Source organism: Chiloscyllium plagiosum, chromosome 19 (assembly GCF_004010195.1).
Source record: "Chiloscyllium plagiosum isolate BGI_BamShark_2017 chromosome 19, ASM401019v2, whole genome shotgun sequence".
NCBI lineage: Eukaryota > Metazoa > Chordata > Chondrichthyes > Orectolobiformes > Hemiscylliidae > Chiloscyllium > Chiloscyllium plagiosum.
Genome location: NC_057728.1, coordinates 46,287,359 through 46,312,310, shown reverse-complemented (window position 1 = coordinate 46,312,310; position 24,952 = coordinate 46,287,359). Strand labels below are relative to the sequence as shown.

General features: G+C 38.0%; 1 protein-coding gene across 9 annotated transcripts in view; it reads left to right on the top strand.

The window, feature by feature from the left end:
* The window catches only part of mgat4c (mgat4 family member C), a 429,982-nt gene that overhangs the window by 19,540 nt on the left and 385,490 nt on the right, over window positions 1-24,952 (top strand). For 2 of the 9 annotated variants that reach the window (XR_006314544.1, XR_006314543.1), the window contains exons 1-2: window positions 11,029-11,157; window positions 13,158-13,245. The exons of 6 other annotated variants lie outside the window; for them this stretch is intronic. The gene's annotated coding sequence lies outside the window, so the exon portion shown is untranslated. Of the gene's footprint in view, window positions 1-11,028; window positions 11,158-13,157; window positions 13,246-19,113; window positions 19,209-24,952 lie in introns of those variants that run through there. One more of the 9 variants, XR_006314545.1, reaches the window with a different exon arrangement.

Below are 24,952 nucleotides of genomic sequence, written 5' to 3'. Positions count from 1 at the left end.
CCTGCTGGACACACTTTCCTGATTCCTGAAGAAGGGCTTATGACCGAAACGTCGATTCTCCTGTTCCTTGGATGCTGCCTGACCTGCTGCGCTTTTCCAGCAACACATTTTCAGCTCAATCTTTTTCATCATAAACTTGTCAAATAAATTTGTTAAAGGAACACTTAATTTCCCTTCTATGCTGATGTCTTTTATAAGTGTAACTGGAAAAGATGCAAAAAGAATTGTGGAAATTAAGATTCAGAACTGCCATAAATACAGGAAGAGCTGACATTAATAGCCAACTGTTAACAACATACTTTTTGTTTCGGCTGAATAAAATCTAGGTCCATAGTGGAGGGCTCTATAAAGATGTAAACAGTAACTGAGAAAAGGAAAATCTGAATGTCAGCACTGGGACGATCCAAGCTTGATTTTTGAAAGTTAAACAATGACAGAAGGTAGAAACCACTGAGGAAGATGAAGAGTTTCACAGTTTGGGAAAAAAAAAATTAGGAATGATCTGATGAGCCTCATTGTCATCATGGTGATGGCACTGACAGAAGGAAAGATGTACCGAGTGCCAGTTTGGCAGCTTAAACAGAACAAGAGAAGGAACTTGTGAGGACCAACAATCATAGAAGTGCAAACAAAATGGGGGAAGTTAAGATGGAGTCAGAACTTTGATGGAAAATGAAAGAGGGATTGCTGTTCAGGTGATAAAATTTTGTTGTATCCTTTTTGGAAGTGCAAGAGAAATGCTAGACAAATCTCACAGATTCCAGAGCAGGACTGAAATCCTGGATAAGTTTGAGCTTCATTACAGTTGCCATTTGGAAAAAAATCATGTGCTTGGGCATGCCAGGATAAACTCAGTTACTGGGAAATAGATTTGCCAACAGAGAAAACACATTTTATTGAAGGGCAGAGAGGCTTCCATGTTCAACACAATAATGCTATCTGACTCAAAACATTTTGTGAATCATCCAGACTGGGTCTGGATGCCAATCAGCAGAATTCTATGTTGAGTTTCATCCATCATGGTCCATGCCAGTGCTGCACATCTTTGTACGAGGGAAGATCTACACAGAACTGAATGACAGCTTTACACAGAGCTTAAATACAGCAATTATGTCATAGCATCATCGAATTACAAAGATCAATATGAAGCTTTTTAGCGCATTGTGTCTGCTCTTTGCTGGAACTATGAAATTGAAATAACTCCACAGAGTCTAGTATCCTGTCACCAAGTCATCCTTTATTTACATGTGTAGAGTCCTTGACACTGATCCAGCTTTCTCAGAGCCAGCTCTCAGAATAAACAGGATACTCTGTCAGCAAGGGCCCCCTGATTGGACCAGATTAACAACCACAATCAGAGAACTCATATTCTATGAGGTCCACCTGGCTGATCATATTACAAGGACTTCAATCTTCCAATTCTGCCTCTGATACAGCGATATGTAACACACAGTAGCTCAACTTTTGCACCCAGAGCGTCTCGGAAGAAATTCATCTTCCTCTGCTTAGTAATATGGTCAAATTCAGCAGGTTGTCATGTCTGATTCGAGGTCGTAGGCAGAGTTGGAAGAACCTGACCCAGTGCTAAAACACATCAGGAGGACCTGAAAACAAAAATGAACCAGTATATTTCCTTGGACTCAGAGGGGGATGAACGTAATGATCGTAATGAGGTCAGCTATGTGGATCTCATAGAATATGCGTTCCTTGATTGAGGCTGTTAATCGCATCCAATCAGAGAGGTCCAGCTGACAGAGATAAACAGGAGTGTCAGACATTATGTTGATATCTGTCAACTAGGACTCCCTGATTGGACCAGATTAACAGCCCCAGTCAGGGAACTCATATTCCTTGAGGTCTACCTGGCTGACCTTGGTACCAGCTCCAGTATTGACCCTGAAAATGTTTCCTTTTAGAATATTTATCTACTTCCCCTAAGAAAGTTGCTACTGATTCTGCCTCCACCGTCCACTTAGGCAGGGTATTTCTGATCACAAGAACTCAGTGAAAGAGATCTTTTCACTCTGCAAGAGATTTTATGCTGTTTACGTCCATTAGACAGTTGAGTAAGTACTTCACATTTTCTTTGGTTTAACACGTGCATTAACATTGACCTACATTTGCAGCTGATGCAAATTGACTGATGATCGTATGAGCCTGTTTTACTATTTGGCACAATCTGCCATATGTTTGGTTCAATATTAACATCTCAAACGTATGCACAATGATTATAGCTGAAGGAGCAGTCAACAAAACTACTCCAAAGCCTCTGCCAAAGTTCCCTGATTGATACACATTGAATAAAGCAGACACAAGCTAAAAAATACTATTAAGAAAATGATAAAATATTCATCAGTATTATCAAATGCACAGATGTTGGAATGCCAGGATGTTGACTTTTTTGGCATGGCTAGTATTTGTTGCACAGCACTGTTTAGCTGCTCTTAAATTGATTGCCCTGCAGTAAGAGTTAACCATGTGACTGCTATTCTGAAGTCACAAGTAGGCCAGACCAGGTATGGCTACCAGATTTCCTTCCTTAAAGGACATGAGTGAATGAGATGAGTTTTAGCAACAGTTGATAGTTTTACGACCAACATGACTGAGACCAGCCTTCAACCCCAACTGAATTTAAACTCAATTTCCATCAGCAGCTGTGGTGGGAATTTGAATGCGTGTATCTGGAGGGTTAACCAGGCCTCTGCATTACTAGTCCAATGACATTATTACCATGCCATTACCTCAGTCTCAGCATTCTTTCACCCCAGCTGTTCCACCAGTCTTGGTCTTAGCTGTATGGAAAGGGAATAGGATAACAATCAAAGGCAAATTCATTTCTCCAGTCATGAGCTGCTTATCTGCACTGACTAGTTCACAGTTTCACGGAACTTTGGCAGAGGCTGTGGAATAGTTTTGTTGGCTGCTCCTTCAGCTATAATCATTGTGACTGTGATAGATTAACCATTTTCTATTGTTAGATTAATTCTGTTAAACAATGCTCGTTTGGAAAAAACAACTCGGGAAGACAGAGAGCGAAAATATTAGGTTGCCAATAGTGACTTACTTTTACGACTAGACGGATCAAATGATCAAGTTGAAAAACACTTGGAAGGAACTTCGTAACAGACAGAATTTAATATTATATCCATAGATCACCCTGAGCTGATCGGCTCTGATCAAACCACTGGACTGATTTCGGAGGCTGTCTTTGACTTCCTGTGCTAGCATCCTCTCATTGAAGGATGTCTTCCTGGAATCGACTGAGAAGCATTGCCCTTAGACATTGAAGCATAGTCATTTGTATGTAGCACATGCGTTGTGTTTGGCAAGTTCAAGGCTGACACCTGGTGCAGGTGTGAGATTGACAGAGCACGATGCCGCAGAGAAAGATACCCATCGCCTTGACTGATGACTGCTGACAAGCATGATAAACTATCTGTCTTTGTGTCTGTGATAAACAGCAAGACAAGGCAAAAGTACTGTGAGCTGTTAAGATTTAGCTGAGGGGTCAGAGGGCAAAAATAGAAAGGCAAAGTCACCAGGCCGTGAACATCCAGGTATGCACAAAGTGAGTGATCACGAAGAGACCAAGATAGCAGTTTAAAGATGCAGCCTGCTCCGATCTGTCAGTTGGGTACCTGACCCTGCATGCACAATGTGTTAGCAGTAACCTTTCCATGAGAAGTGCCACTGTGCTCTTAGGGTGTAATGTTTCAAGGCAGAAGGATACTGTAAGTGGATCAGAGATGTGTCATGCTGATGCAGAGAGGCTGGTACATGGGTTGGGTATCCAAGATGGAGGTTCACAGGGGTATGTGTGAATTGGAGTCACCAGGTAAGCACTTTGACTTTTGTGACAAGAATTCTCAGCATTTAAATTCTTTTTTTTTCTTTTTTTTAATTTAAACCTCCACACTACCGCCTAACTGCGATAGTGCTTATAATTTCCTCAGCACCCAGATGGTGTGTGTGCAAGTGTGAGACACAGTGAAAGCCAACAGGTGTACAAATCTTTATTCAATTTCCACCACCAGAAAGAAAGGAAACACCCGAGTGGCCAGTGTCCTTCTCAGAGGGCAATGCTGCATGATCGAACAGTGAAGGGAGGACAGGGATTAAATCAAAATAGAGTTGGAGGGGGAAATAATGCACTCCAGTTCCTGTGGTATCCACCTCTCCCTGAAAATCTTGAAGGTGTTGGTGGACACCGCGTACTCCTTCTCCAGCATTTAGTTTCTATTTGATGGGTGGGAGTGTGCAAAAAACTGCATATTAACTGAAGTATGATTAAGTAACAACAAGGGTTATAATGAGCTATAATTGCCATTGATAGGTTTACTAGAGAGAGAATCTCAACTCGATGTGCAGGACTTGTTTCGATGCGACTTTTCACTATTGACACTGAGAAGGACCTCACTTATTATCTCACTTGACTTTTCTAAAAGTATCACCACAGCCCATCATGTTCAGGACCTGGGAAGCTTCCATGCACTGTCTTAATTTTAAAAGTCTAGTGAATGGATACAATAGCAGAAACACATCATGGGGATTTAATTTCACCTGGGAATATTGTTGATCTTGTGGGCAAGGTTGTCTTCTTGAGTAGAAAAGATAACAGAAACAGATACAATTTGTGTTTCAAATCTATTGAACTTTTACACTGACCGAGCTGATTTTGGAATCAGGTCTCAAAACCAATCCCTGGGGAACTCCACCACAAACCTTCTTCTAAAATATCCATTGACTATCACTCTCTGTTTCCTATCGCTCAGCCATTTTTGTATCCCTGTTGCTTTGTCTCTCTTATACATGACTTCTAACTTTCCTCATAAGTCTACTGTGTGGCACTGTATGAAACACATTCTGGAAATCTATATATAAAACACATCAATAGCTTTATCCTCATCAATCCTTTCTGTTACCACTTCAAAAATCTCCACCAAGTTAGCTAATCATGATTTCCTTTTCCTAATCAATCTACTGTTTTTCATGTGATTCTTAATTCTATCCCAAGTAATTGTTTCTGACATTTCACCAACACCAATGTTGAAGATAAGAACTGTCATGCCTCACTGGGCAGCACATTGGAAATCAAGCCCTGCTATTCTCAGAGATGTCCACTGGGTCCATTTTTGTTTGTCATTTATATAAATGATTTGGATGAGAACATAGAAGACAGGGTTTGTAAGTTTGCAGATGACACCAAGATTGGTGGGTATAGTGATCATTGAAGAAGGTTATCTAAGATTGCAAAGAGATCTTGATCAGTTGGGTGAATGGGCTGAAGAATGACAGATAGAGTTTAATTTGGATAAATGCAAGATATTACATTTGGTAAAACAAACAAAGACAAGACTTACACAATTAAAAGTAGGGCCTTGGGCAGTGTTGTAGAATAGGGGGACCTGAGGGTTCAGGTAGATAATTATTTGTGCTGTGTGAGCACAGATGGGTTTCTGTACTTGCCAAGAATTACTATTTATTACAAACATTTAGATTCTAACTACAAGTAAATATTATAAACCATTGGCATATGATGTTACTAATTAGAACTGTAATCCTCTCCCCCTCTCCCGCTCCCTCACAGACAGACATAGAAAAAAAATATAGATGGAGGGGCACTAGGAAAACAGTTCAGTAACCTCCATTCATAAGTTCTGTTTAGCTGGTTCTTGTTGATCAACAGGGTAATTCTTAGCTTTTTTCTTCTGAATACTTGCACTGGCTTGCAAGAGGCACAGAGTGATTCATTCACTTATAACAGAGCTCTGATTTAACAATTAAAAGTCTTGGCATATAATAACAGCTGAAGGAACTGTGGTTTTCTTCTGTGTTTTAAAGTGGCCTTTGACTGCAGAGAATAGTGAGAGACATCTCTGAGCTGGTGGAGATCCAATCACTTCTCTGTTTCTAACTCCAAGCTGATCAGTTATCTAAAAAACAAACACATAGTTTGCAGACAAAAGTCATTAGCTGGTCACTGGTCCATAGACCAATCAACCTCTTGTTTTCAATGAAAGCTCTATCTGTAGACAATCCCTCATCTCTAGTTCATCAGAGTCCTTAAAATTAGAACATTTATTTTTCATTTCAATCCACAATTTTTAAGAAGGGCAAAAAAGACATGGTCTTAACAGAATGAGAAGAAAGGAATGAACTAGAAGAAGTAACTCAGAGGGAAAAAGCAATAAGCAAACCAGTCATACTTGGAAATCTATGTACTGGTTGTACTGGAGCTCCAATTTGAGAGTTACATGATGAGTTAGACCAGTATATGCTACTCACAAGTTTTACTGGTTTATTCTCCTGCCGTTCAGTAGACAGAGGGTAACTGATAAGTAAGTGAGCAGTCAGTAACAGATTAACAAGACAGAGTTGTGGCTGCTTTACAATTCAAGAATATTTTTCCAGTGTTAGAAGTCGAAGAACATAAGCAGCCTACAGGATATGGGTGGAACTTAATAAGCTGTGAGTCTAGTTTATGTGACAAAAGATTCAGACATTTATATGAACACTTGTGAGTCTTATTTTAAAAGTTATTAAAACTTGTTTTCTTTATACAAAGAGAAAAGCTTGACCAAACGTGTGGGTTTTATAACTTGGAACCCTCAGAGGAAATTTCATTGACCTTTGACCTTACAATCATCAATAAGGTTTTGTAAAGAGCAGATAGAAGCAGTTATCCTGCATTGAAAATAACCCTCTATGAACTTGTTCAACAGTTAATTCTGTGCTGCTTAATGTTTCTTGGTAAGCAGCTAGTTCCACTTGTAATTTTTCTGGCCTTTTTCATAAGTTATTTAGAGGGGGAGAATGTAATGACTAATTAATTAGAAAGAAAATATAGATTTTCATGTGACGACTTCCGCACCAGAGAGTTTATAGTTTCCCACGGATATACAAAGGAAGTATGAGCTGCCTGGTGCCTTTCTGCAGATTCTTTCATGTTCTCAGTAGGTAAAAAAGATATATTCCTCCTTGTCCTCTCAAGGCCAAGTGAACCAATTGTCTTTTTACTTTCAAATTTCAATGAATCTAAAATATAAACCATGCAAGAAAAGTATGTCTGCACAATGTTACAGATGTGCAATATGAATGAGAAAATGTTGAAAAGGTACAAAGAAGTAAAAGAAAATGGTCAGTCATCATTCTAACACTGACCTCCAATCAGAAATTATGAGGGGTTCATTGTAGACCATACATGCAATGTTGACCTAGACTCTTTCAGGTGCTAATTGAACTGCTGTGCATTGTCAGATTTCCAACATTTCCAGTATTTCTTTTTATCTCAGCTAAAAAAGAACACATTCTTATGCAGACGGGTGTGCTATGTAAATGTTTGATTCCAAACCCAATTTATATGCCTCATGTGAATTTGTGTCTACTTGATAAAAGACAGCTCACTTAAAATCCCAAATCCTGCCAGTAAAACTGAACATTTTTATTTCACCAAGTGTGAATATTTCAGTCTTCTATTGTATTATATACACAAGATTGAATATCTTTATTTTGTGATCGTTCAGCAGTTTCTGCTGCTGTGGAAAGTAAAGGGAAGGATTATAAGATTTACGGATAGTGGATTTCTTCACACAACATTTATCTTTATTACTGATGACAAGTTGATAAAATTTGCACATATTTTTGCATGCCATTTTATTAACTCCTGCCTACACTCTGTCTGATTAAAGTGCCTTCGCTTCCGTTTTAAAATGGACTGAATTCCAAATTAGAGATGGCACAAGTAATGAACATGAACATCATAATCAATTCTACTAAGAAACATATAAATAGGTGAGGAGATGCTTTATTGTGAAGTTTATATTTTGATAAGTTGAGGTTCAGTCTTGCCTCTCGTCAAAGCAAAATGGTATTCTTTGTCAAAATTGTAGTGGTTCTGAACATTCAGTAATACTCTTCATTTTTGATAATAAAATAAGGTAATTATTTTTAATTGATTGATGCAGTGCCTTGAAAATGAGTTAACTGTTAGTCTGTTTACAGCTGAAAGGAAACTAATGTCCATAGATCAGAAATGATTTCCACATCAATTATGGAAGTGAACTGCAGATATGAAGATGACCATGTTTACCGTAATATTAATCATATGCTACAAACATTAAACAGCTATAAATTAACAGTATATAGAACATGTTTCTACTGATGTAAAAAACTGCCGTTAGTGGAGCGATCACCAGCTACATGGTAGTGGTGGTGATGATGTATGACAGTTACTCAAGAGAGTCCAAGTTGCGAAGAAAGCATTCTATCCAGAGGCATCACAAGAAATTACCAAGAGATGTGAATGCAGTTCAGTCCATCGTGCAAACCAGCCTTCCTTCCATTGACTCTGACTATACTTCCTGCTGCTAACATAATCAAAGACCTCTCCCAGCTTGGTTATACTGTCTTCCACCCTCTTCCCACCTCCAGAAAAGACAAAGGTTTGAAAACTTGTACCTCCCAATTCAATAACAGCTTCTTCCCTGCTGTTATCAGACTTATGAACTGACCTCTCATATAATGGAGCTGCTCTTTTGCTACACATTCTCTGTAACTGTAATATCATATTCTGCATTCTCCTGATGTACTTATTGGAGGTAAAATTTGTCTGGATTGCACACAAAACAATACTTTTTACTGTATCGCTGTACACATGATAATAATGAATCAAATTAAATCAAATCAAGTAGCTATAAGGCAGCCTGCATTTTTACACATATTGTAGATGAGAGCTGCAGATAGTGATGGTTGTGAAATAACTCCACAGAGGCCAGTATTCCATCTCCCAAGTCGCCCTTTACTTATGTGTGGAAAGTCCTTGACATTGATCCAGCTCCTTCAGAGTGAATAAGATGTCTGACACTCCAGTTTTCATCTGTCAGCCAGAGCTTCCTGATTGGGGTTGTGAATCTGGTCCAATCAGGTAACTCATATTCTATGAGGTCCACCTGGCCTACTTCATTACAATCACTACAACTAGAGGGTCCAATGTTCCTTCCTGAATGTCTCAACCAGAAATCTCTTCCTGTGGCCTGTGTTAGAAGTATTTGCAAGCTGATATTCAACCCGTTTCGCTGAGTAATGAGTACATCTTCCTTCACCTCAAGTGCTGGATTTGGGCTTGAACTGCATCTGTCTAACTCAGAGGCAGTTATGCTGCCTATTGTGTCACAAGAGTTCATCGCTAATTCTATACCCTGAATGATTTACCTTTCTAGTAAAGTCCATGGCGTGGAGCACTGAACTGGATCTAATGATCAATGGATATAAGGAACATTTGAGGACTCTGGTGTCGATCCTTGATGGAGTTTAGAAGGAGGAGGGGTGGATCTAATTGAAACTTACAGAATACTGAATGGCCTGGAGAGAATGGGTGTTAGGATGATGTTTCTATTGGTGAGAGAGACTAGGACCCAAGGGCACAGTCTTAGAGTAAAGGGAAGACCTTTTAGAATGGAGATAAGGAGAAATTCCTTCAGCCAGAGAGTGGTGAATCTTTTGATTCACTGCCACAGAAGGCTTTGGAGGCCAAGTCACTTAGTGCACTTAACGCTGAGGTAGGTTCTTGATTAGCAAGGGTTATGGGAAGTAGGTGGGAGAATGGGGATGAGAAACTTATCAGCCCTGATTGAATGGCTGAGCAGACTTGTTGGCTGAATGGCCTAACTTCTCCTCTTATGTCTTATGGATCCTTCAAGTACCCACCTTTCCTCTTGCACTTCTGCATTGCTTTCTGATTTAAATATATTTTAACTTTTTGAAGCCAGTATTCTCTTGATAAAATGCGTAAATTGCAAAACTCGATTGGTCTGGATCATGTTAACTTCTGTGGCCAGACAAGTCACGGGAAAGCAAGATCAAGGAAAGTGCAAAATGGGCAGCTGATCTGATCACAGCAGGAAGGTCAAGTTCAAATTAACCTTTTGATGTCTTTTGAACACAAAAGAAAAATACAAGTGGGCAGGACATGTCAAACACAAATAATTCGCTGAAATTTTAAAAATGAGTGTATTCACAGCATGTGTACAAGTAGGTCAATTCTTCTCACATGTTACAGCACATGCCAGCTACATAACACTTGAAAAGTTAGTTACTCTGTGGAAAGCATGGGAGCTGTTTTGGATATTGAATACAACAACTTGCCCCATAGCTAGAGGGACTAAAGTATGTCGAGGCATATCATCTAGCCTTATCGGTGCACTGCTGTTCATGATGTATTTCTTTCCCACATCCATTCCCTCTCCTCCCCCTCTTGGAAGGACAGCTTGATGCAGCTGATGTGTCTGTAAAGACTTTAAATGTGATCCTATGATAACTCAGTTGATTTGTACAGAAGGAGCCTTTGCTACATTTTCTTCCTCCTCAACAGGAAGTGGAGATGTGGTACAATTTGCCCTTCAGAACTCGAGCAAATAAACTAAGATTGAATGCTAGTCAAGTATGAGATTTGAACTCTGATCTCCAAGGCAAAATAATAACATCCAGTACAGCATCTGGACTGGTCCCAGATACAATTTTAAATTCCAATTGAGTGCGCAGCAGAAAAAAAAGTTAAGTGCTTAAATTCTAAATTTAGTTTCATTGCTCAAGGGATAAAAGTAAACTATCTGACAATCTATACAGTGTTCATTTATATACTGTCCTAGTTTATCTGTCAATGTCACTATATGTAATTCATTCAAAAGTATTCAGCCCATTTCTGAAAGAATGATTTAATACTCAATGATATATCATTTTAAATGTTAAACAATTTTACATTTACTCTTTTGAGAGCCACTTGTTCATTCATTATTGAAATTGCTTTCCAGATAAAATTGACCCTCTGACCTAATATTGGAGAATTTTTATATATTTTTAAAATGCAGTTTATTCCTCTTGCCATCTGAACTGAAAGCAGCGTCTTGCTCACCATTATTTTCAAATCAGTTTCAGTCCCCAGCTAGGCATTGCAAGTTGCAAATGCATTATAGAATGAATAGTTTTCAGACTTCAAAGCTGACGTGGGTTGGGAAGAGATTAGCAGTGGTGATGACATTGACAAATCAGATATATTAAGTTTCTGCTGGAGGGGATTTGTTGACTGAGGAGTACCAGGCCTTTGCAGAAGGCATGCTGCAGTCTTCCATGGGTGTCACGAAAGGCCAAATATTACAAAAAGTAAGGTATATTCAATAAATACTGCTGCAACCTGAGATTCTCTGTAATTTTGGAAAATAAGAGCTCAGTAAAGGGTGTATTCATTTCAATAGATCATTTTATTTTCCAGAATTTTTAACATCGAGTCCTGCTGATGCACTCTTTGCAATATCAAATAGCAACGTTGTATCGGAGTATACTGTTATATTATTGCTGAGGCTAACAGTGCTCATCGTTCTTTATGCAGATAGCACACAGCAATTTTAAATGCTTTGTTAAATGGAAAACTCTGGAAGTTGCTGTTTGGAGTGTGTCACCTAGCCATTAGATTTGCTGGCTGATGAAGGAAATGCCTTTGACAATGATGTGAAGTTGATGTTTATGCATGGTATAAAAACTCACATTTCAGTCTCATTATGCTTTTTAAACTGTGTAATATGTTCTCAATCCTATCAACTGGGTATAATCACGACATTTAAAAGGCATCTGAATGAGTATCTGAATAGGAAGGGTTTAGAGGGATATGGGCCAAGTGCTGGCTGATGAGACTAGATGGGACTGGGATATCTGGTCAGTGCAGACAGATTGGATCGAAGGGTCTATTTCTGTGCTGTATGACTTTATGAATCTATAATTGCTCTGTCTATCACTGAAAATTAATGATTACAGATGTAGAATCCTTTTCTCAGTTTTTAATTATCAACGGAGATCCAAAAAATATGTAATTGCATATTTTAACTCTATTTGTCTCAGCTAATCCAATTTTTCTTTCTTCCTTTTTATTTCACATCCTGTATCAGATCTAGCATTATATTTACTATTTTAATTTCTTCTTATGCTGTTAATTTTGGATTACTCTGGTTTGGATAAGGAGATGCAGGCGACAAGTTTATTTGTGTAGCACCTGTATTTTTCAATGGTTTTTGATTTTGTAAAGGTTTGCTCTTGGCTGAAAAAGGCAACTGTGCCACTCCAGGGCAAGTCAACAGGCAGCCAGTATTGAATAACCTTTCAGCTTGTTGTTCCTACTGACTGCTGCAGGTCTTACCATCCAATTAACATGGTGGTTATATTCTCCATGCTGCAGTACCACTGGGGAATGTGCTGGGTACATCAAGGCTGTCAGGTGATCTTGGGCACTCAAAGCTAAGTAAAATTAAATCATCAGGCGAGTATCTTGGGATAATTGGTCATAGAATCCCGATAGTGGGGTAGCAGGCCACTTAGCTTATCAAGTCCACACCAACCCTTTGAAGAGCATCCGACCTAGATCCATCCTCCTACCCTATCCCTGTAACCCTGCATTTCCCATGGCCTAAACTGCACATCCCTGAACACTATGAGCAACTTAGCATTGCCAATCTACCCAACCTGAATATCATTAGACTATGAGAGGAAAACAATCGGAAGAAATCCACACGGATGTGGTGAAAACCTGCAAGCTCCACACTGACAGTTGCCATGGCTGGAATTGAATCCAGGTCCCTGTTACTGTAACACAACAGGGCTAACCATTCAACCACCATGCCAGCTGTGACATGGCTGATTTGCCTGCTCGTGGTTCCTGCTTATTTCCACAGACCCTACCCTCCTCAGGATGCCAATGGAAGGCCTCCTCCATCAAAACTGACATCCTTTCCATGTGGCAGGAGGCCTTTTCACACTGGCATAATCCCAGTGCCCCCAATTTGACCATAACTAATTTATGTGAATGTCTTGTTCTGCTTGGTTATCCCAGCCCTTAGCCTACTTCTAGGAAATGCCCACACTACCATATTGGTGCTGAAGAACTTTCATGACATGGCTTCCCAATATTTACTGGTCTACCCAGCTCCCAAAACATCATGCCAGGGATGGTAAAATTAAAACATTATATGCAAAACTATCCTGTCCAAATCATTCATCTTTTTAAATACTTTAAAAGGGTCTTGTGTAATTCTTTCAGAAGATACGATCCTATTCATTCTCTCCCAATATCTTTGATCTATCCGTATTTGTAAATGTTTTGTGCATTTCTCCAGGGCTTCCATGTCTTTTATACAGTGTGGAGACCAGAACAGTAATACAATACTGGTAGTGGCCTAACTAGGGCCCTAAACTCACTTACCGGTACCTTCACTATTTTGGATTCTGTATATTTCCCGAAATAAATATGTGCTTATAGCATATTTATATGCATTGATGTAATAACATATTAAAACAGTTCTAAATAATGTAAAGGAAGCAAGGTTGTATTGTTAATTTCAAGCTTTGGAAAATTTTGCAATCAATCGCAAAGAAATGTTGCTGCTCAGAAAATATCTAACCATCTCTATGGTGAAGATCTCCCCATTCACAATTTTAATTTCACACAAACATTAGCATTCGTAGATCACTGGATTTCAGTAATAATGCAACATCAAGCAGGCTAAATGACCAATTACACTGAGATATTCTCACAATCAACAAACCGGAAGAAAAATATAATGACTGTCTTTTACTTTTTGCTTATTATATAGACAACCCAAGGAAACCTAAACACATAAATAGAAAGCGGGTCACCAACACCAATGCTTCACTGGAGGCTCACTGACGATGTCACCTAGTATGTTGACGAAACATCTGAAATTGAACCTTCCAGCTCAGTGTGCAAACTTTCATCCATACAGCATTATACAAATGCACATTTGGGAGCAAAGTAGAAACTGAAATATCGTGAACAAACTCGAAAAACTTCATGTTATTTCAGTAATCTACAGATTTTTTGATCAAACTGAAGAAAACTAGCATTCCACTAATGTAAAATTGCTTTTTCAGTGCCAGAAATATTACTCAGCAATAACCATAAACTTAGTATGCTGTTATAGACAAAGCTACATTTTATTTGACAAGTTATAGCTATTTCAAGGAATTTTGCCTTATTCTTTCATGGGACATGTGGGTTGCTGGCAAGTTCAGCTTTTCTTCTCAATCCCCAGTTGCCATTGAATTGAATAGTTTGCTGGCAGTTATGAGTTAACCACAACATTGTGGGTCTGGAGTCATATGTAGGCCAGACCAGGTAAAGATGCCAGATTCCATTCCCTGAAAGGACAGGATATTTATATACAACAATTGATGATTGTTTAATGGTGAAACTATGTTTTAATTCCAAGCTTTTTTATTAAGTCAATTCAGATCGTACCAAGTGGGATTTGAACATACCCATACCTGGGCCTCTGGATTACAAGTTCAGTGCCATTACCACTGTACCATGATCCACATATTTTCAGGAAGGCTAATAGGCAAAGACGTGGAAGTTCATATCAAACGCTCAGATTGCCATCTGCACAGCCCTTATTATATTTTTCATTTCACTGCAACTGCACTTCTGAAGAGGTTGCTACCATTTTATTACTTGCAGTGAGACTGAGTACTGACAGGTTTGTCGATCATTATAAGCGTAAAATCTGGGCCAAAAAACAATGAAGGATTTTTTTTGGGAATAGCACACCAGGATCGATTTATAATTTAGCCAATCTCAGGATTGTCTGAGAACCAGAAAGTTTATTAAGTTCATTTTATTATGTCGTGCAAGTTCTGATGTTAAAACACTGTTGGCGTCAGAAGAATGCAATTTCTTGGGGCAATAGAAGTAATCTTGATCAATAAAACAGCTCAAATATTTTGCACCACCTGATGTGAAAGTGTCATGCTTAGTAACACTGATGGGAGGATCTCTAGTGATTTGTTTCATGGCTCATCAGAAAGCCAATTGAACCTTAGTGAACCTAAATTTTAGCAGTAGTACCTAGAATAATGGCATTTTCTAGCATGACCGACAATCTGTATGACTGAATTTACTTAACTTTTATCTATTATTTGCAATTTAGAAGTGATATTCATCCTCTTTTAAAAACATAATTTATCTGACATCAGTCCATTTATTCTCTACATAAAAAATAGCAATTTCCCTTTGTTGAACTATGGTATAAAACTGTTTATTGCTGTGCAATATAGAAGCGAGTAACTATGGTTATTCAAATTTGTTAGTGACACCATGGAATGGATCTGAAAATTGATGAGAACAGAGAATGATAACAAAGGGATTTTATCACATTAGATGAAAATGGATTTTAATATGATAGGATTTGTGGTTAGAACAACAATCAGCAAACTCCCTTCTATTTGTTGTGACAAATACAATGGGTCACAACAAATATTTTAAACTATTTTTAACACACAATTACACCATACTTCAATTAAAATGTAGTTAACTAAATTGAAGTGTGGGAACTAATTACAAGAGCTCCCTGAGTGAAAGGAAGTGAATTTTTTAAATTTACTCACCCCCAAGAAAAATAATAAAATGCAATATCAAACACAAATGCCAACAGAGAGATAATGTTTAGAAAACTAAATGTATCTAGTACAAAAAGGTCAAGTTTGTATCGTTTCAAAAGTCCTTGAAACTCTCAATCCTAACCTTGACCTGAGATCACAGTTGGTTAATGGATGTTTTATGATGTCAATAGTGGGAATTCTGCAAATTGCTTTGAGTTATAGTAAGTGGATAGTCCTTTACTTTACTTCATCATTAGGAGCTGTTCAATTGAGAGGTTGAGGAAACAGACAGGGAGAAAATGAGTTTTTGTTTTGATGTTAAATGTCCATTTTCCTTCCCTGCTCTGCCCTAAATCTGTGTTCCTGAAGTACAGTTCACTTGTCTATTCATGTGTCAGGAATCATTGTTTCTTTCAAGCTGGATAATCTTCATGCAGCTTTTATCCCAACACACCAAACTTCTGGAGAAATAAATTGGAAGCAACTGACAAGCATTTCTTCAGTTGCTTTTGATAAAATGTTAATTTTGGCTTGGACTATGTTTATCTTAATAAAAATGGAAAGAATTGTGAATGTTGTAAATCAGAAACAAAAACAGAAATTGCTCGAAAAGCTCAGCATATCTGACAGCATCTGTGGACAGAAATCAGAGTTAATGTTTTGGGTTAAGTGACCCTTCCTCAGAACTGGGGAAGGGTCACTCGACATGAAACATTAACTCTGATTTCTCCCACAAATGCTGCTGCCAGACCTGCTTTTATTATCTCGCATTGATTTCTTGAGCTCGATTCAACCAGGTCAGGTGATTGCTACAGCCGTACTAAGTCAATGCTTTTCTTATTGAAAATTATTTAAGTCCATAATGGTCTCAGATATTAAAATCCGATGGTGGAAAATTGATAGTCTGTATGTTACCACTCTAGTGACAGTGTTTTCCTGAATGTCTGGTACAGCTTAACCTGAAGATAGGAGTAACCCTTGTTAATATTTTGAAAACAGAATTTCTGCCAAAATGGCATCATTTTCAAAGAAATTCTTGTCAAGGTACAGTTTAGAAGCAAGTTAGAAAAATAAAATGATTTGGCATTGATGATTCAGTATTAAAATCTTTTCAACTATTTATCATTTTGATGGGAATCGTCATTAAATTTTACAAGATCCAGTCTTCTCAAGACTGCAGAGAACATCTCTTTAAAACCTCTGTTGTTATGGTAACTAGTAAAAATGACATTAACTGATACGTGAAAGTTATTTGACACTCACCCCCACAAATACTTTTAAAATACAAAAATACCTTTCAGAGGCCATTCTGCAGATGAAGATATTTTAGTTGGATAGTGAACAAGTAGGTCTCATCCAGGTACATGTAGTTCGTCACATCTGACAAATGCTGTTTGAACTGTATCTATCCTGATCAGACCACATCATAGCTTCATTCTCAGATGATGCATTAAAATTGATTGCAGAGTGTGGACAGTTTTTCCAGATATAAATAAAACAGCCAACAATATTACAATGAGCAGTTTCCTGATTGGGTTCAAGATAAGGAAAATGAATAAATGTCTACCTTCCAGAATCCATTTTTCAGTCAATATTTTTCTTTTAAAAAACTGAGAGTAATGCAAGGTGATGCATTTTGGAAAATCACATTCGGGTGCAAATTATACAATAAATGACATTGACATACAGAGAGATCTAGGCATATTGGTCCAGAGATCCCTGGAAGTGGCATCACAGGTGGATATGGTGATCAAGAAGACAAGCAGCATGCTAGCTTTCATCAGCTGGGGCATCAAATATAAAAGTTGGCAATTTATGTTAAAACTTTAGTTAGGCCACATTTGGAATATTACGTGCAATTCTGGTCACCAGCAGGAGATGGATGCTTTGGAGAGGGTGAAGAGAAGGTTTACTAGGGTGCTGCCTGGTCCGGAGGTTTTAGTTATGGGGAAGGGTTGAATAAACTCAATTTGCTTTCACTGGAAAGTCGGACGCTGTGAAGGGGGCAGGGGAACTTGATAGAGGTCCACAAAATTATGAGAGGCATAGAAAGGGTGGATAGACAGAGGCTTTATCCCAGGATGGAGAGGTCAACTACAAGAGGACATAGGTTCAAGGTGAGAGAGGGAAAATTTAGGGGAGAAGTGCAGGGAAAATTTTACACCCAGAGAGCGGTGGGTGCCTGGAATGCACTGCCAGTGGAAGTGGTGGAAGCAGGCACATTAGCAATATTTAAGGCATATTTTCATAGACACATGAACAGGAGGTGAACAGAGGGTTAGAAACTGCATATGGCTAATAATTAGGCAAACGTAAGGACTGCAGATGCTGGAAGCCAGAATTTAGATGAGAGTGGTGCTGGAAAAGCACAGCAGGTCAGGCAGCATCCAAGAAGCAGGAAAATCGACGTTTCAGGCAAAAGGCCTTCATCAGGGCTGATGAAGGGCTTTTGCCTGAAACATCGATTTTCCTGCTCCTTGGATGCTGCCTGACCTGCTGTGCTTTTCTAGCATCACTCTAATCTAAACTATGGCTAATAATTAGCAGGTCTAAATAAGGAGTAGGAATTGGCGCAGGCTTGATGGGCCTAAAAGCCTGTTCTTGTGCTGCATTTCATTGTATTGTGTTATAAATGTTCCATGGATGTTCTCGCAATCTCCCTCCATGACTTCAGCAGATCCAAATGAGATGACAATTTACCAGTTATCTTCAGGGGGTTTCCTCTATTTTTCATTGAAGATATGGTAGGAAGTCCGAAAAACCCTCACGGTAAAAAAAATACTCACCCTTTTTACAATAGGAATTGATGTATAGAAAATCTTTCAAAATCATTCCATAAAAATAATAAAATAAAATAATTCAACTATAAATGATACACCTCAATTTTGTCACACTATGGATAACTGAGAAATGAAAAGATTATTTTACATGGATTGTGATCACATAACTAGATTTGAGCACACAATTAAGAAACTGCAGTGTGAGATTAGATATTCGATACTTTTCTTCCTATAGAGCAATAGGACTGTGAATACACTCTGCAAGTGGAATTAATGCTAGATCAGTTAAGTTTTTTAAACAATAGTTGAAGGAAAAATTGATTTAAAAAGGGGCTGTGGGTTGTAAGAATGTGTTTCAATGTAGTTGATTAAGTGTTTAGTGAAAAGACGATAGTTTTACACAGTTGAGATTATGAAAACATCATTGAAAGAATATAAACACTACTGACAAATGTAGTTCACCAAGTTATGTTGATAACCTAGGGTTTTATTAGATTTTTCAGGTTATGGACAAATTTTGCAGAGCTTTATCTATTTGGAAATGTCATTTTTTGCAAGTTACCTCTCTTAGGAGATTAAGTAAGATAGACATTGCACAATGAGCTGTAGAATGAATGGACTTAATGAAATATGTCAGGTTGAATTTCCATTGGGGTTTTTCTGACACCCCACAGTAGTTTTGGCAGAAACTCAGAGGAGGTTTAAAAAGAAGTTTAAATGCCTGACTTGTTGCTTCTACCCATGTTATGGTGGGAGATCAAAAGAATCATTTTACATTTCAGACTTTCTCCCCCTTATTTTGTTATTAACAAAAGCCCAACGCTGACCCTAACTCTAAATGTACTGCTGTTTTATTACTGAATACCAGCTTCTGTTCTTTATCTTTACCTTATAGGAAGAGCCAGATTCAATTTAAGTTTTACAATGCTAACAATAAATGGGAGAAGAATTCATTCACTGACCACCAGAGACATGGCATTTATCTCACAGGTAGTCAATAGAATATCTTCTGTAGCATGAAATAACTAGTTATATTATTGCCTTATTATATCTCATAGTCAGTCTTTCTGTATAGCCATTATGAGACATTCTCTTGATAACATTACATGACCTGAGGGGTATAAAGGTCTCAAAGGAAATCTTACTTGGGATCACTTGAAGTATGACATGCTTTTGAAAGCATGCATGTCTGTTTAATCAAATAATCCAATACAAGCCAAGCCACCTATGTGTCTGGGCATGTAATAATTGGGTACAACAACCAGCTGTAATAGATGTCTGTTGGATACTTCAATACCTGATGTTATCTCTGCCTAGTGCCTATACTAGTGATTCTCTATCATTCCCTGTTAAAGAAAATCCCAACATTCTGCAGTTCAGATTTTAAATGCCAAAAGACAAATTATCTTAAAAGGTACAAATCACTCCTGAAAGAAAAAGGTATCAGAACCAACTGTTTCCACTAAAAAGGCTTACCGCTCTCTAGATTTTTCTTGGCTTCACCATTGTCTTTTTTAAAATTGTTGCAAAAGGAAAAGAAAGCCCATACATTGTCCGTTCTCCTTATTTGGCAAGAGTATCATCTGGAAGCATAAGACAGTGAACCACTAGCCTGCAATTTTAAAACTCCTTGTAGTTCTTAGAGTATGCTCTTAAAGGGACCAAAGTTCTTAAAGGAGTAGCAACAGGCGAAAATATGAAAAAAACAGAAAAAAAAAGGGAAAACTAAATGTGGAGAACGTGGAAATATGGCATTAAGATAAAGGATCAACCTTGATTCTGTTAAATGATGGAGCAGGCTCAAAGGGCTGAATGACTTACTTCTGCTCCTAGTATGATTCTATTATTCTATGTTTAAAGGGAGAGAGAAATAAAACTGATAACAGAAATAAAAAGTCATTGCATTCTGACACATTGAACAGGTTATCCAAGTCACACAAAGACCTGTCATATTCCTCTTGATTTACACATTGATGCGCTAGACTATAAAGTTGAAAGTGTTCTCAATGTTGATCTATTCCCCTTTGGCTAAAGCCCATATGAACAGTTGCAATCAGCAACTGCTAAAGCTGAGCAACTGTACAGCTGCAACAGATTATTGTTCAGGAATGACCTGCAGTAATAAAGAAACATCAGGAAATATTTGTTCATGCTAACCACACAGGGACAAACTTGGTATATTACCACAAATCATTTTCAATGGCAAACAATTCCTAAATATGAGAAGCATTATGGCCAGATATTACATTCATGTCATACATGGGATACAGGAGTATTGATGACTAACACATAAAACTGAAAACTGGCCAGGGATGGATCAGGATATTCAATTCATTGTAAATGTATGTGATCCGCGCAACATGTGGTAGCCTCAGAAATGGAAGTGACCTCTACAATATGGATGATAGTAGCAACAAACCAATTCAGAGTACACAATGAAGAGTAAATCCTTGACTAAGCTCAGTTGGTCTATTAGAATATAGGGCATGTAATATTTGTCTCGATGATCTTTACGTATTGAGCAACAAAGCAAGAGTTTCTCATTGCATTGCTGCATTGCCATGCAATAACAATGGAGAACAGATTTCTAGCACAAATTTCAGCTCCACCTACAAAACCATAATTCCAAGCAAACTCATCTCTAAACTCGAAGACTGGGGTCTCAGCTTATCCCTTTGTAACTCAATCCTTGATTTTCTGACCCACAGACTGCAATCAGTAAGAATAGGTGACAACACCTCCTCCGCTATAATCCTCAAAACCGGTGCCCCAATAGGCTGTGTACTCAGCCCCCACTGTAGTCTTTATACACACATGACAGTGTGGATAAATTCCACCCCAACTCCATTTGTTAATGATAATACCACCACTGTAGGTTGGATCTCAAATATTAAGGAAACAGAATACAAGAAAGAGATTGAATTCATAACAGCATAAAGAAAAGAATCTCTCCATCAATGTCAGCAAAATGAAGGTGCTTGTCATTGACTTTAGGAAGCAGAGTGGAGGGCACGTCCCTCGCTGCATGAATAGAGCTGTGATGGAGATGGTTGAGAGTGTCAAGTTCCTGGGAGTGATGAGCACCAACAATTTGTTCCAGTCCATCCAGTTGATGCAACAGTCAAGAAAGTACGAAAACACCTCTACTTTTTTAAGAGGCCAAGGACATTTGGCATGTCACAAAGACTCTTACCGCATCCAATCTGGATGCATCACAGTGTGGTATGGCACTGCTCTTCCCAAGACTGAAAGACACTACAGAGAGTCATGAACACAGCCCAGCTCATCACATAAACCAGCCTCCCATCTATTGACTCCATCTATACTTACCACTGCCTCAGGAAAGCAACCAACATAATCAAAGATTCCTCCCACCCCAGTTATACTCTCTTCAACTCTCTTCCATCAGGCAGAAGATATAAAAGTTTGAATACACATACAATCAGATTCAAGAACAGCTTCTTCCTTTATGCTATCAGACTTTTCAAAGGACCTCTCCAATGTTAATTCTAATCACTCTCTCACCGCACCTTCTTTGCAGCTGTAGCTTTACATTCTGCATCATGTTTTGCTACCCTGATGCAATTTTTATGGTACATTCTGCCTGTATAACATGCAAAACAACACTTTTCACTGTATCCCAGTACTTGTGACAACAATAGATCAAACTCAAACACAAATCATTCTGAGGCATAAAGCACTCTTCTTCAAAGACAAAGAAAATGATGCAAGCAAATAGAGAACTTCAAAAACTGTGCACTGAGCAGAGAATACAAGCTAGAAATACAAATTCTTAGACACCAGCAAAGATTTCTATAAAATGCAACCAGCACAGAATGTATAAAGTCATTGTGGATCATGGTGCTATATTGCAAAGAATAAGAAGTCAATTTGAATCAATAAATAGTGTGAGGAAGGAAAATTCAATGGTGATGCTTATGTAGTGGTATTGAGCAGCAAGGCAACCGAGTTGTCAACCAAGAACAACAGCAAGCAACGCCTTCTTCTCCAGACAGTTATACAACCACTGGATCAGCATGAGTCATTAGATCTCCAAAGCACTACTTTGAAGTTGGAACTGGTAATCTTGTTTGCTTAACTATTGAACTGACAATACCTGTAATGTACATCAGTTTGGAATAGTTTTTTTTTGGAGAAAGGGAGAATATTGTCTTACATCCCAATATGCCAATATTCCTCTGAGATATATATTAATTCAGTACAACTTTAAGAGACATACTCAAAATATTATCACTGTTTCATAGTTTGCAAGTTAAGGGTATAAAAGTCTTAGATGCCATCTTTCTTTGGACCACTTGAGGCATGACAAACATTTGAAAGCATATTTGTTTGCTGTAAGGGATTAGGTGAATATTAGCCCTGGCACTAGGCATTTATGATTGTGATAATTGTATATAATAGTAGCTGTGGTAAATATTTCTACATCTAGTTTATCATTGTATGAGGGAAAACATAATCACTGCAGCATCAGATTAAGGCACCCTGTTGAAAGTGAAGCATAGATTATTCAGAGGGAATTTTTAATTTTTTAATGTAGATATGCAAATCTGATCCACCCATTAAATGTACATACACATCAACGTTTGTTATTTGTGGTCTACAGAATTGATAGGCAAGGAAATGTCATCCTGAACAATGATCATAATATAACCTTAATTAGAAACATGATATAACAATATCAGTTGAAACCGACTTTGAAGGTGATGATACCAACTCATAGATTTGCTTGACTATTGTGATGTTTATATTTCGCATTTTTGACTGGTTGAATTATTAGAATCTTTTGCGTGAAGCAAGGAAAATATTGTCTGGATTATTTACTTGCTGTAGATTGGTATTGATTTTCAAGTGTGGCATAGATCAAAGGGCTGGTGGGTAGAGCAATTATACAGGTTTCTTGACTGCACTGGAGAGGGTATTGAAGTATTCTCTATGCTTAGGATTCAGTTAAGTTAGATAATTGAGCTCTATCAGCATTGACAGGCATCTTGCTGATTGGGAGGATGCAGGACCAGAAACACTATGGAAGAACTGGGAAGACAATCCAGACAAAAGGTCACTGAGAGATTAGTGGAAACTGGGAAAATACTTGTGTGACAGGTGACAGTATTCTTGCCGCACAAAAACATCCTCAATGGCACATGATTTATCTTCTCTTATTAGAATGTCCTGCAGTAACTTTGTAAACACTTGGTTAAATCGTTAAACATCTGGATTGTACCCATGGCTTCATCCTTCTCAACAGTACAAAGTACATCACAGTGTATCAAAAGTTAACTGGCCTTTTTTTCGCTACCAAAGACAGTTTTGTCATGTTGAAAATATCATAACCATGCCTTGATTGTCCAATCATTCTGCATTTATAATGATGAATATATTTGCAATTAGTTTAAGGAAATAAAAACAAATAGAAGGGTGGTTTTTGAACTATGCACGACGGCTGTAATATGCATTGTTTGAATTGAGTTATGTAATATTAGCAATCCATTCATTAAATGCATTTCTTTCTCCAATACTACAATTTAATTATTGGTTTGTGCATTTGTTACATTTTATTAATATTGCGCAGGACAATGTCAAAGTGTTTGAATCTGAACACCACGTTCAATGCTAGTCTTTTATAATAGATTAATAACAGGTTAACACTGTTTTGTCATTGAGAAAGATTTAACAGTTTCCAATTTTTGGAGCTTATACAAACATAACTTTTGTTCCTCAGAGCCTGATCCACCTTACAATAAGGTGATAGTTGATTGGACTGTGGCACCAATTCCACTTTGCTACCTAACACTAATATTTTTTCACTCCCTTGTTTGTCAATAAACTATCGACCTCTGTCTTAAATACATATTAAGACTCAACTTCCATCATTCTAGGGAACAGAGTCACCCCTACAAATGGAAACATCTTTTTTCATATCCACTTTGTCAAATCCCATCTGAATTTTATATGTTTCAATAACATCACCTCTCATTCCTCTAAACACCAATGGATTTGGGCCCAATTTGTCTGATGTTTCTTTATATGATAACTGTCTCATTCCAGGAATCAGTTAAATGACGTTTCTCAAAACTTCTTTGCTTGTAAAACCAGAAAGAACTTCTGAGTTCTGAGGAAGGGTCACTGGATGTGAAATATTAACTCTGATTTTTCTTCACAGATGCTGCCAGACCTGCTGAGCTTTACCAGCAACTTCTGTTTTTGCTGTGTTTGTAATCTTTTTTTTAATAAGGAAACCAAAACCGTACACAATGTTTTACATGTGGTCTTATCAATGCCATTTACTAATGTAGCAAAACGCTTAACTTTTATACAGAGGAACCTCGATTATCCTTTATAAAGAGGAACCTTGATTAACCGAATTTCGGATTACCCGAACAAGATCACAAGGTCCCAATGTTTGGCTAACTATGCTATCTGGCACTCGATTAACTGAACGGAATACTCCCCACCTATATGCTTTGGATAATCGAGGTTCCTTTTTGTTCCATTCCTTTTGCAATAACTTACAATATTTAATTGCCTTCCTAATTAATTGCTGTGCCTGCTGACTAACTTTTTATGATGCACCAAGACACCCAGATGTCTGTGTAGCTCATTAAACAGCATGAGAGTGATGGAGACTCAATGATAAAGCATGGGATGGGGAGTAGAGTCAGTCTGTGGACTGGCCACATTCAGAGCAAAAATTCAAAATGTAACATTAAAGAGAA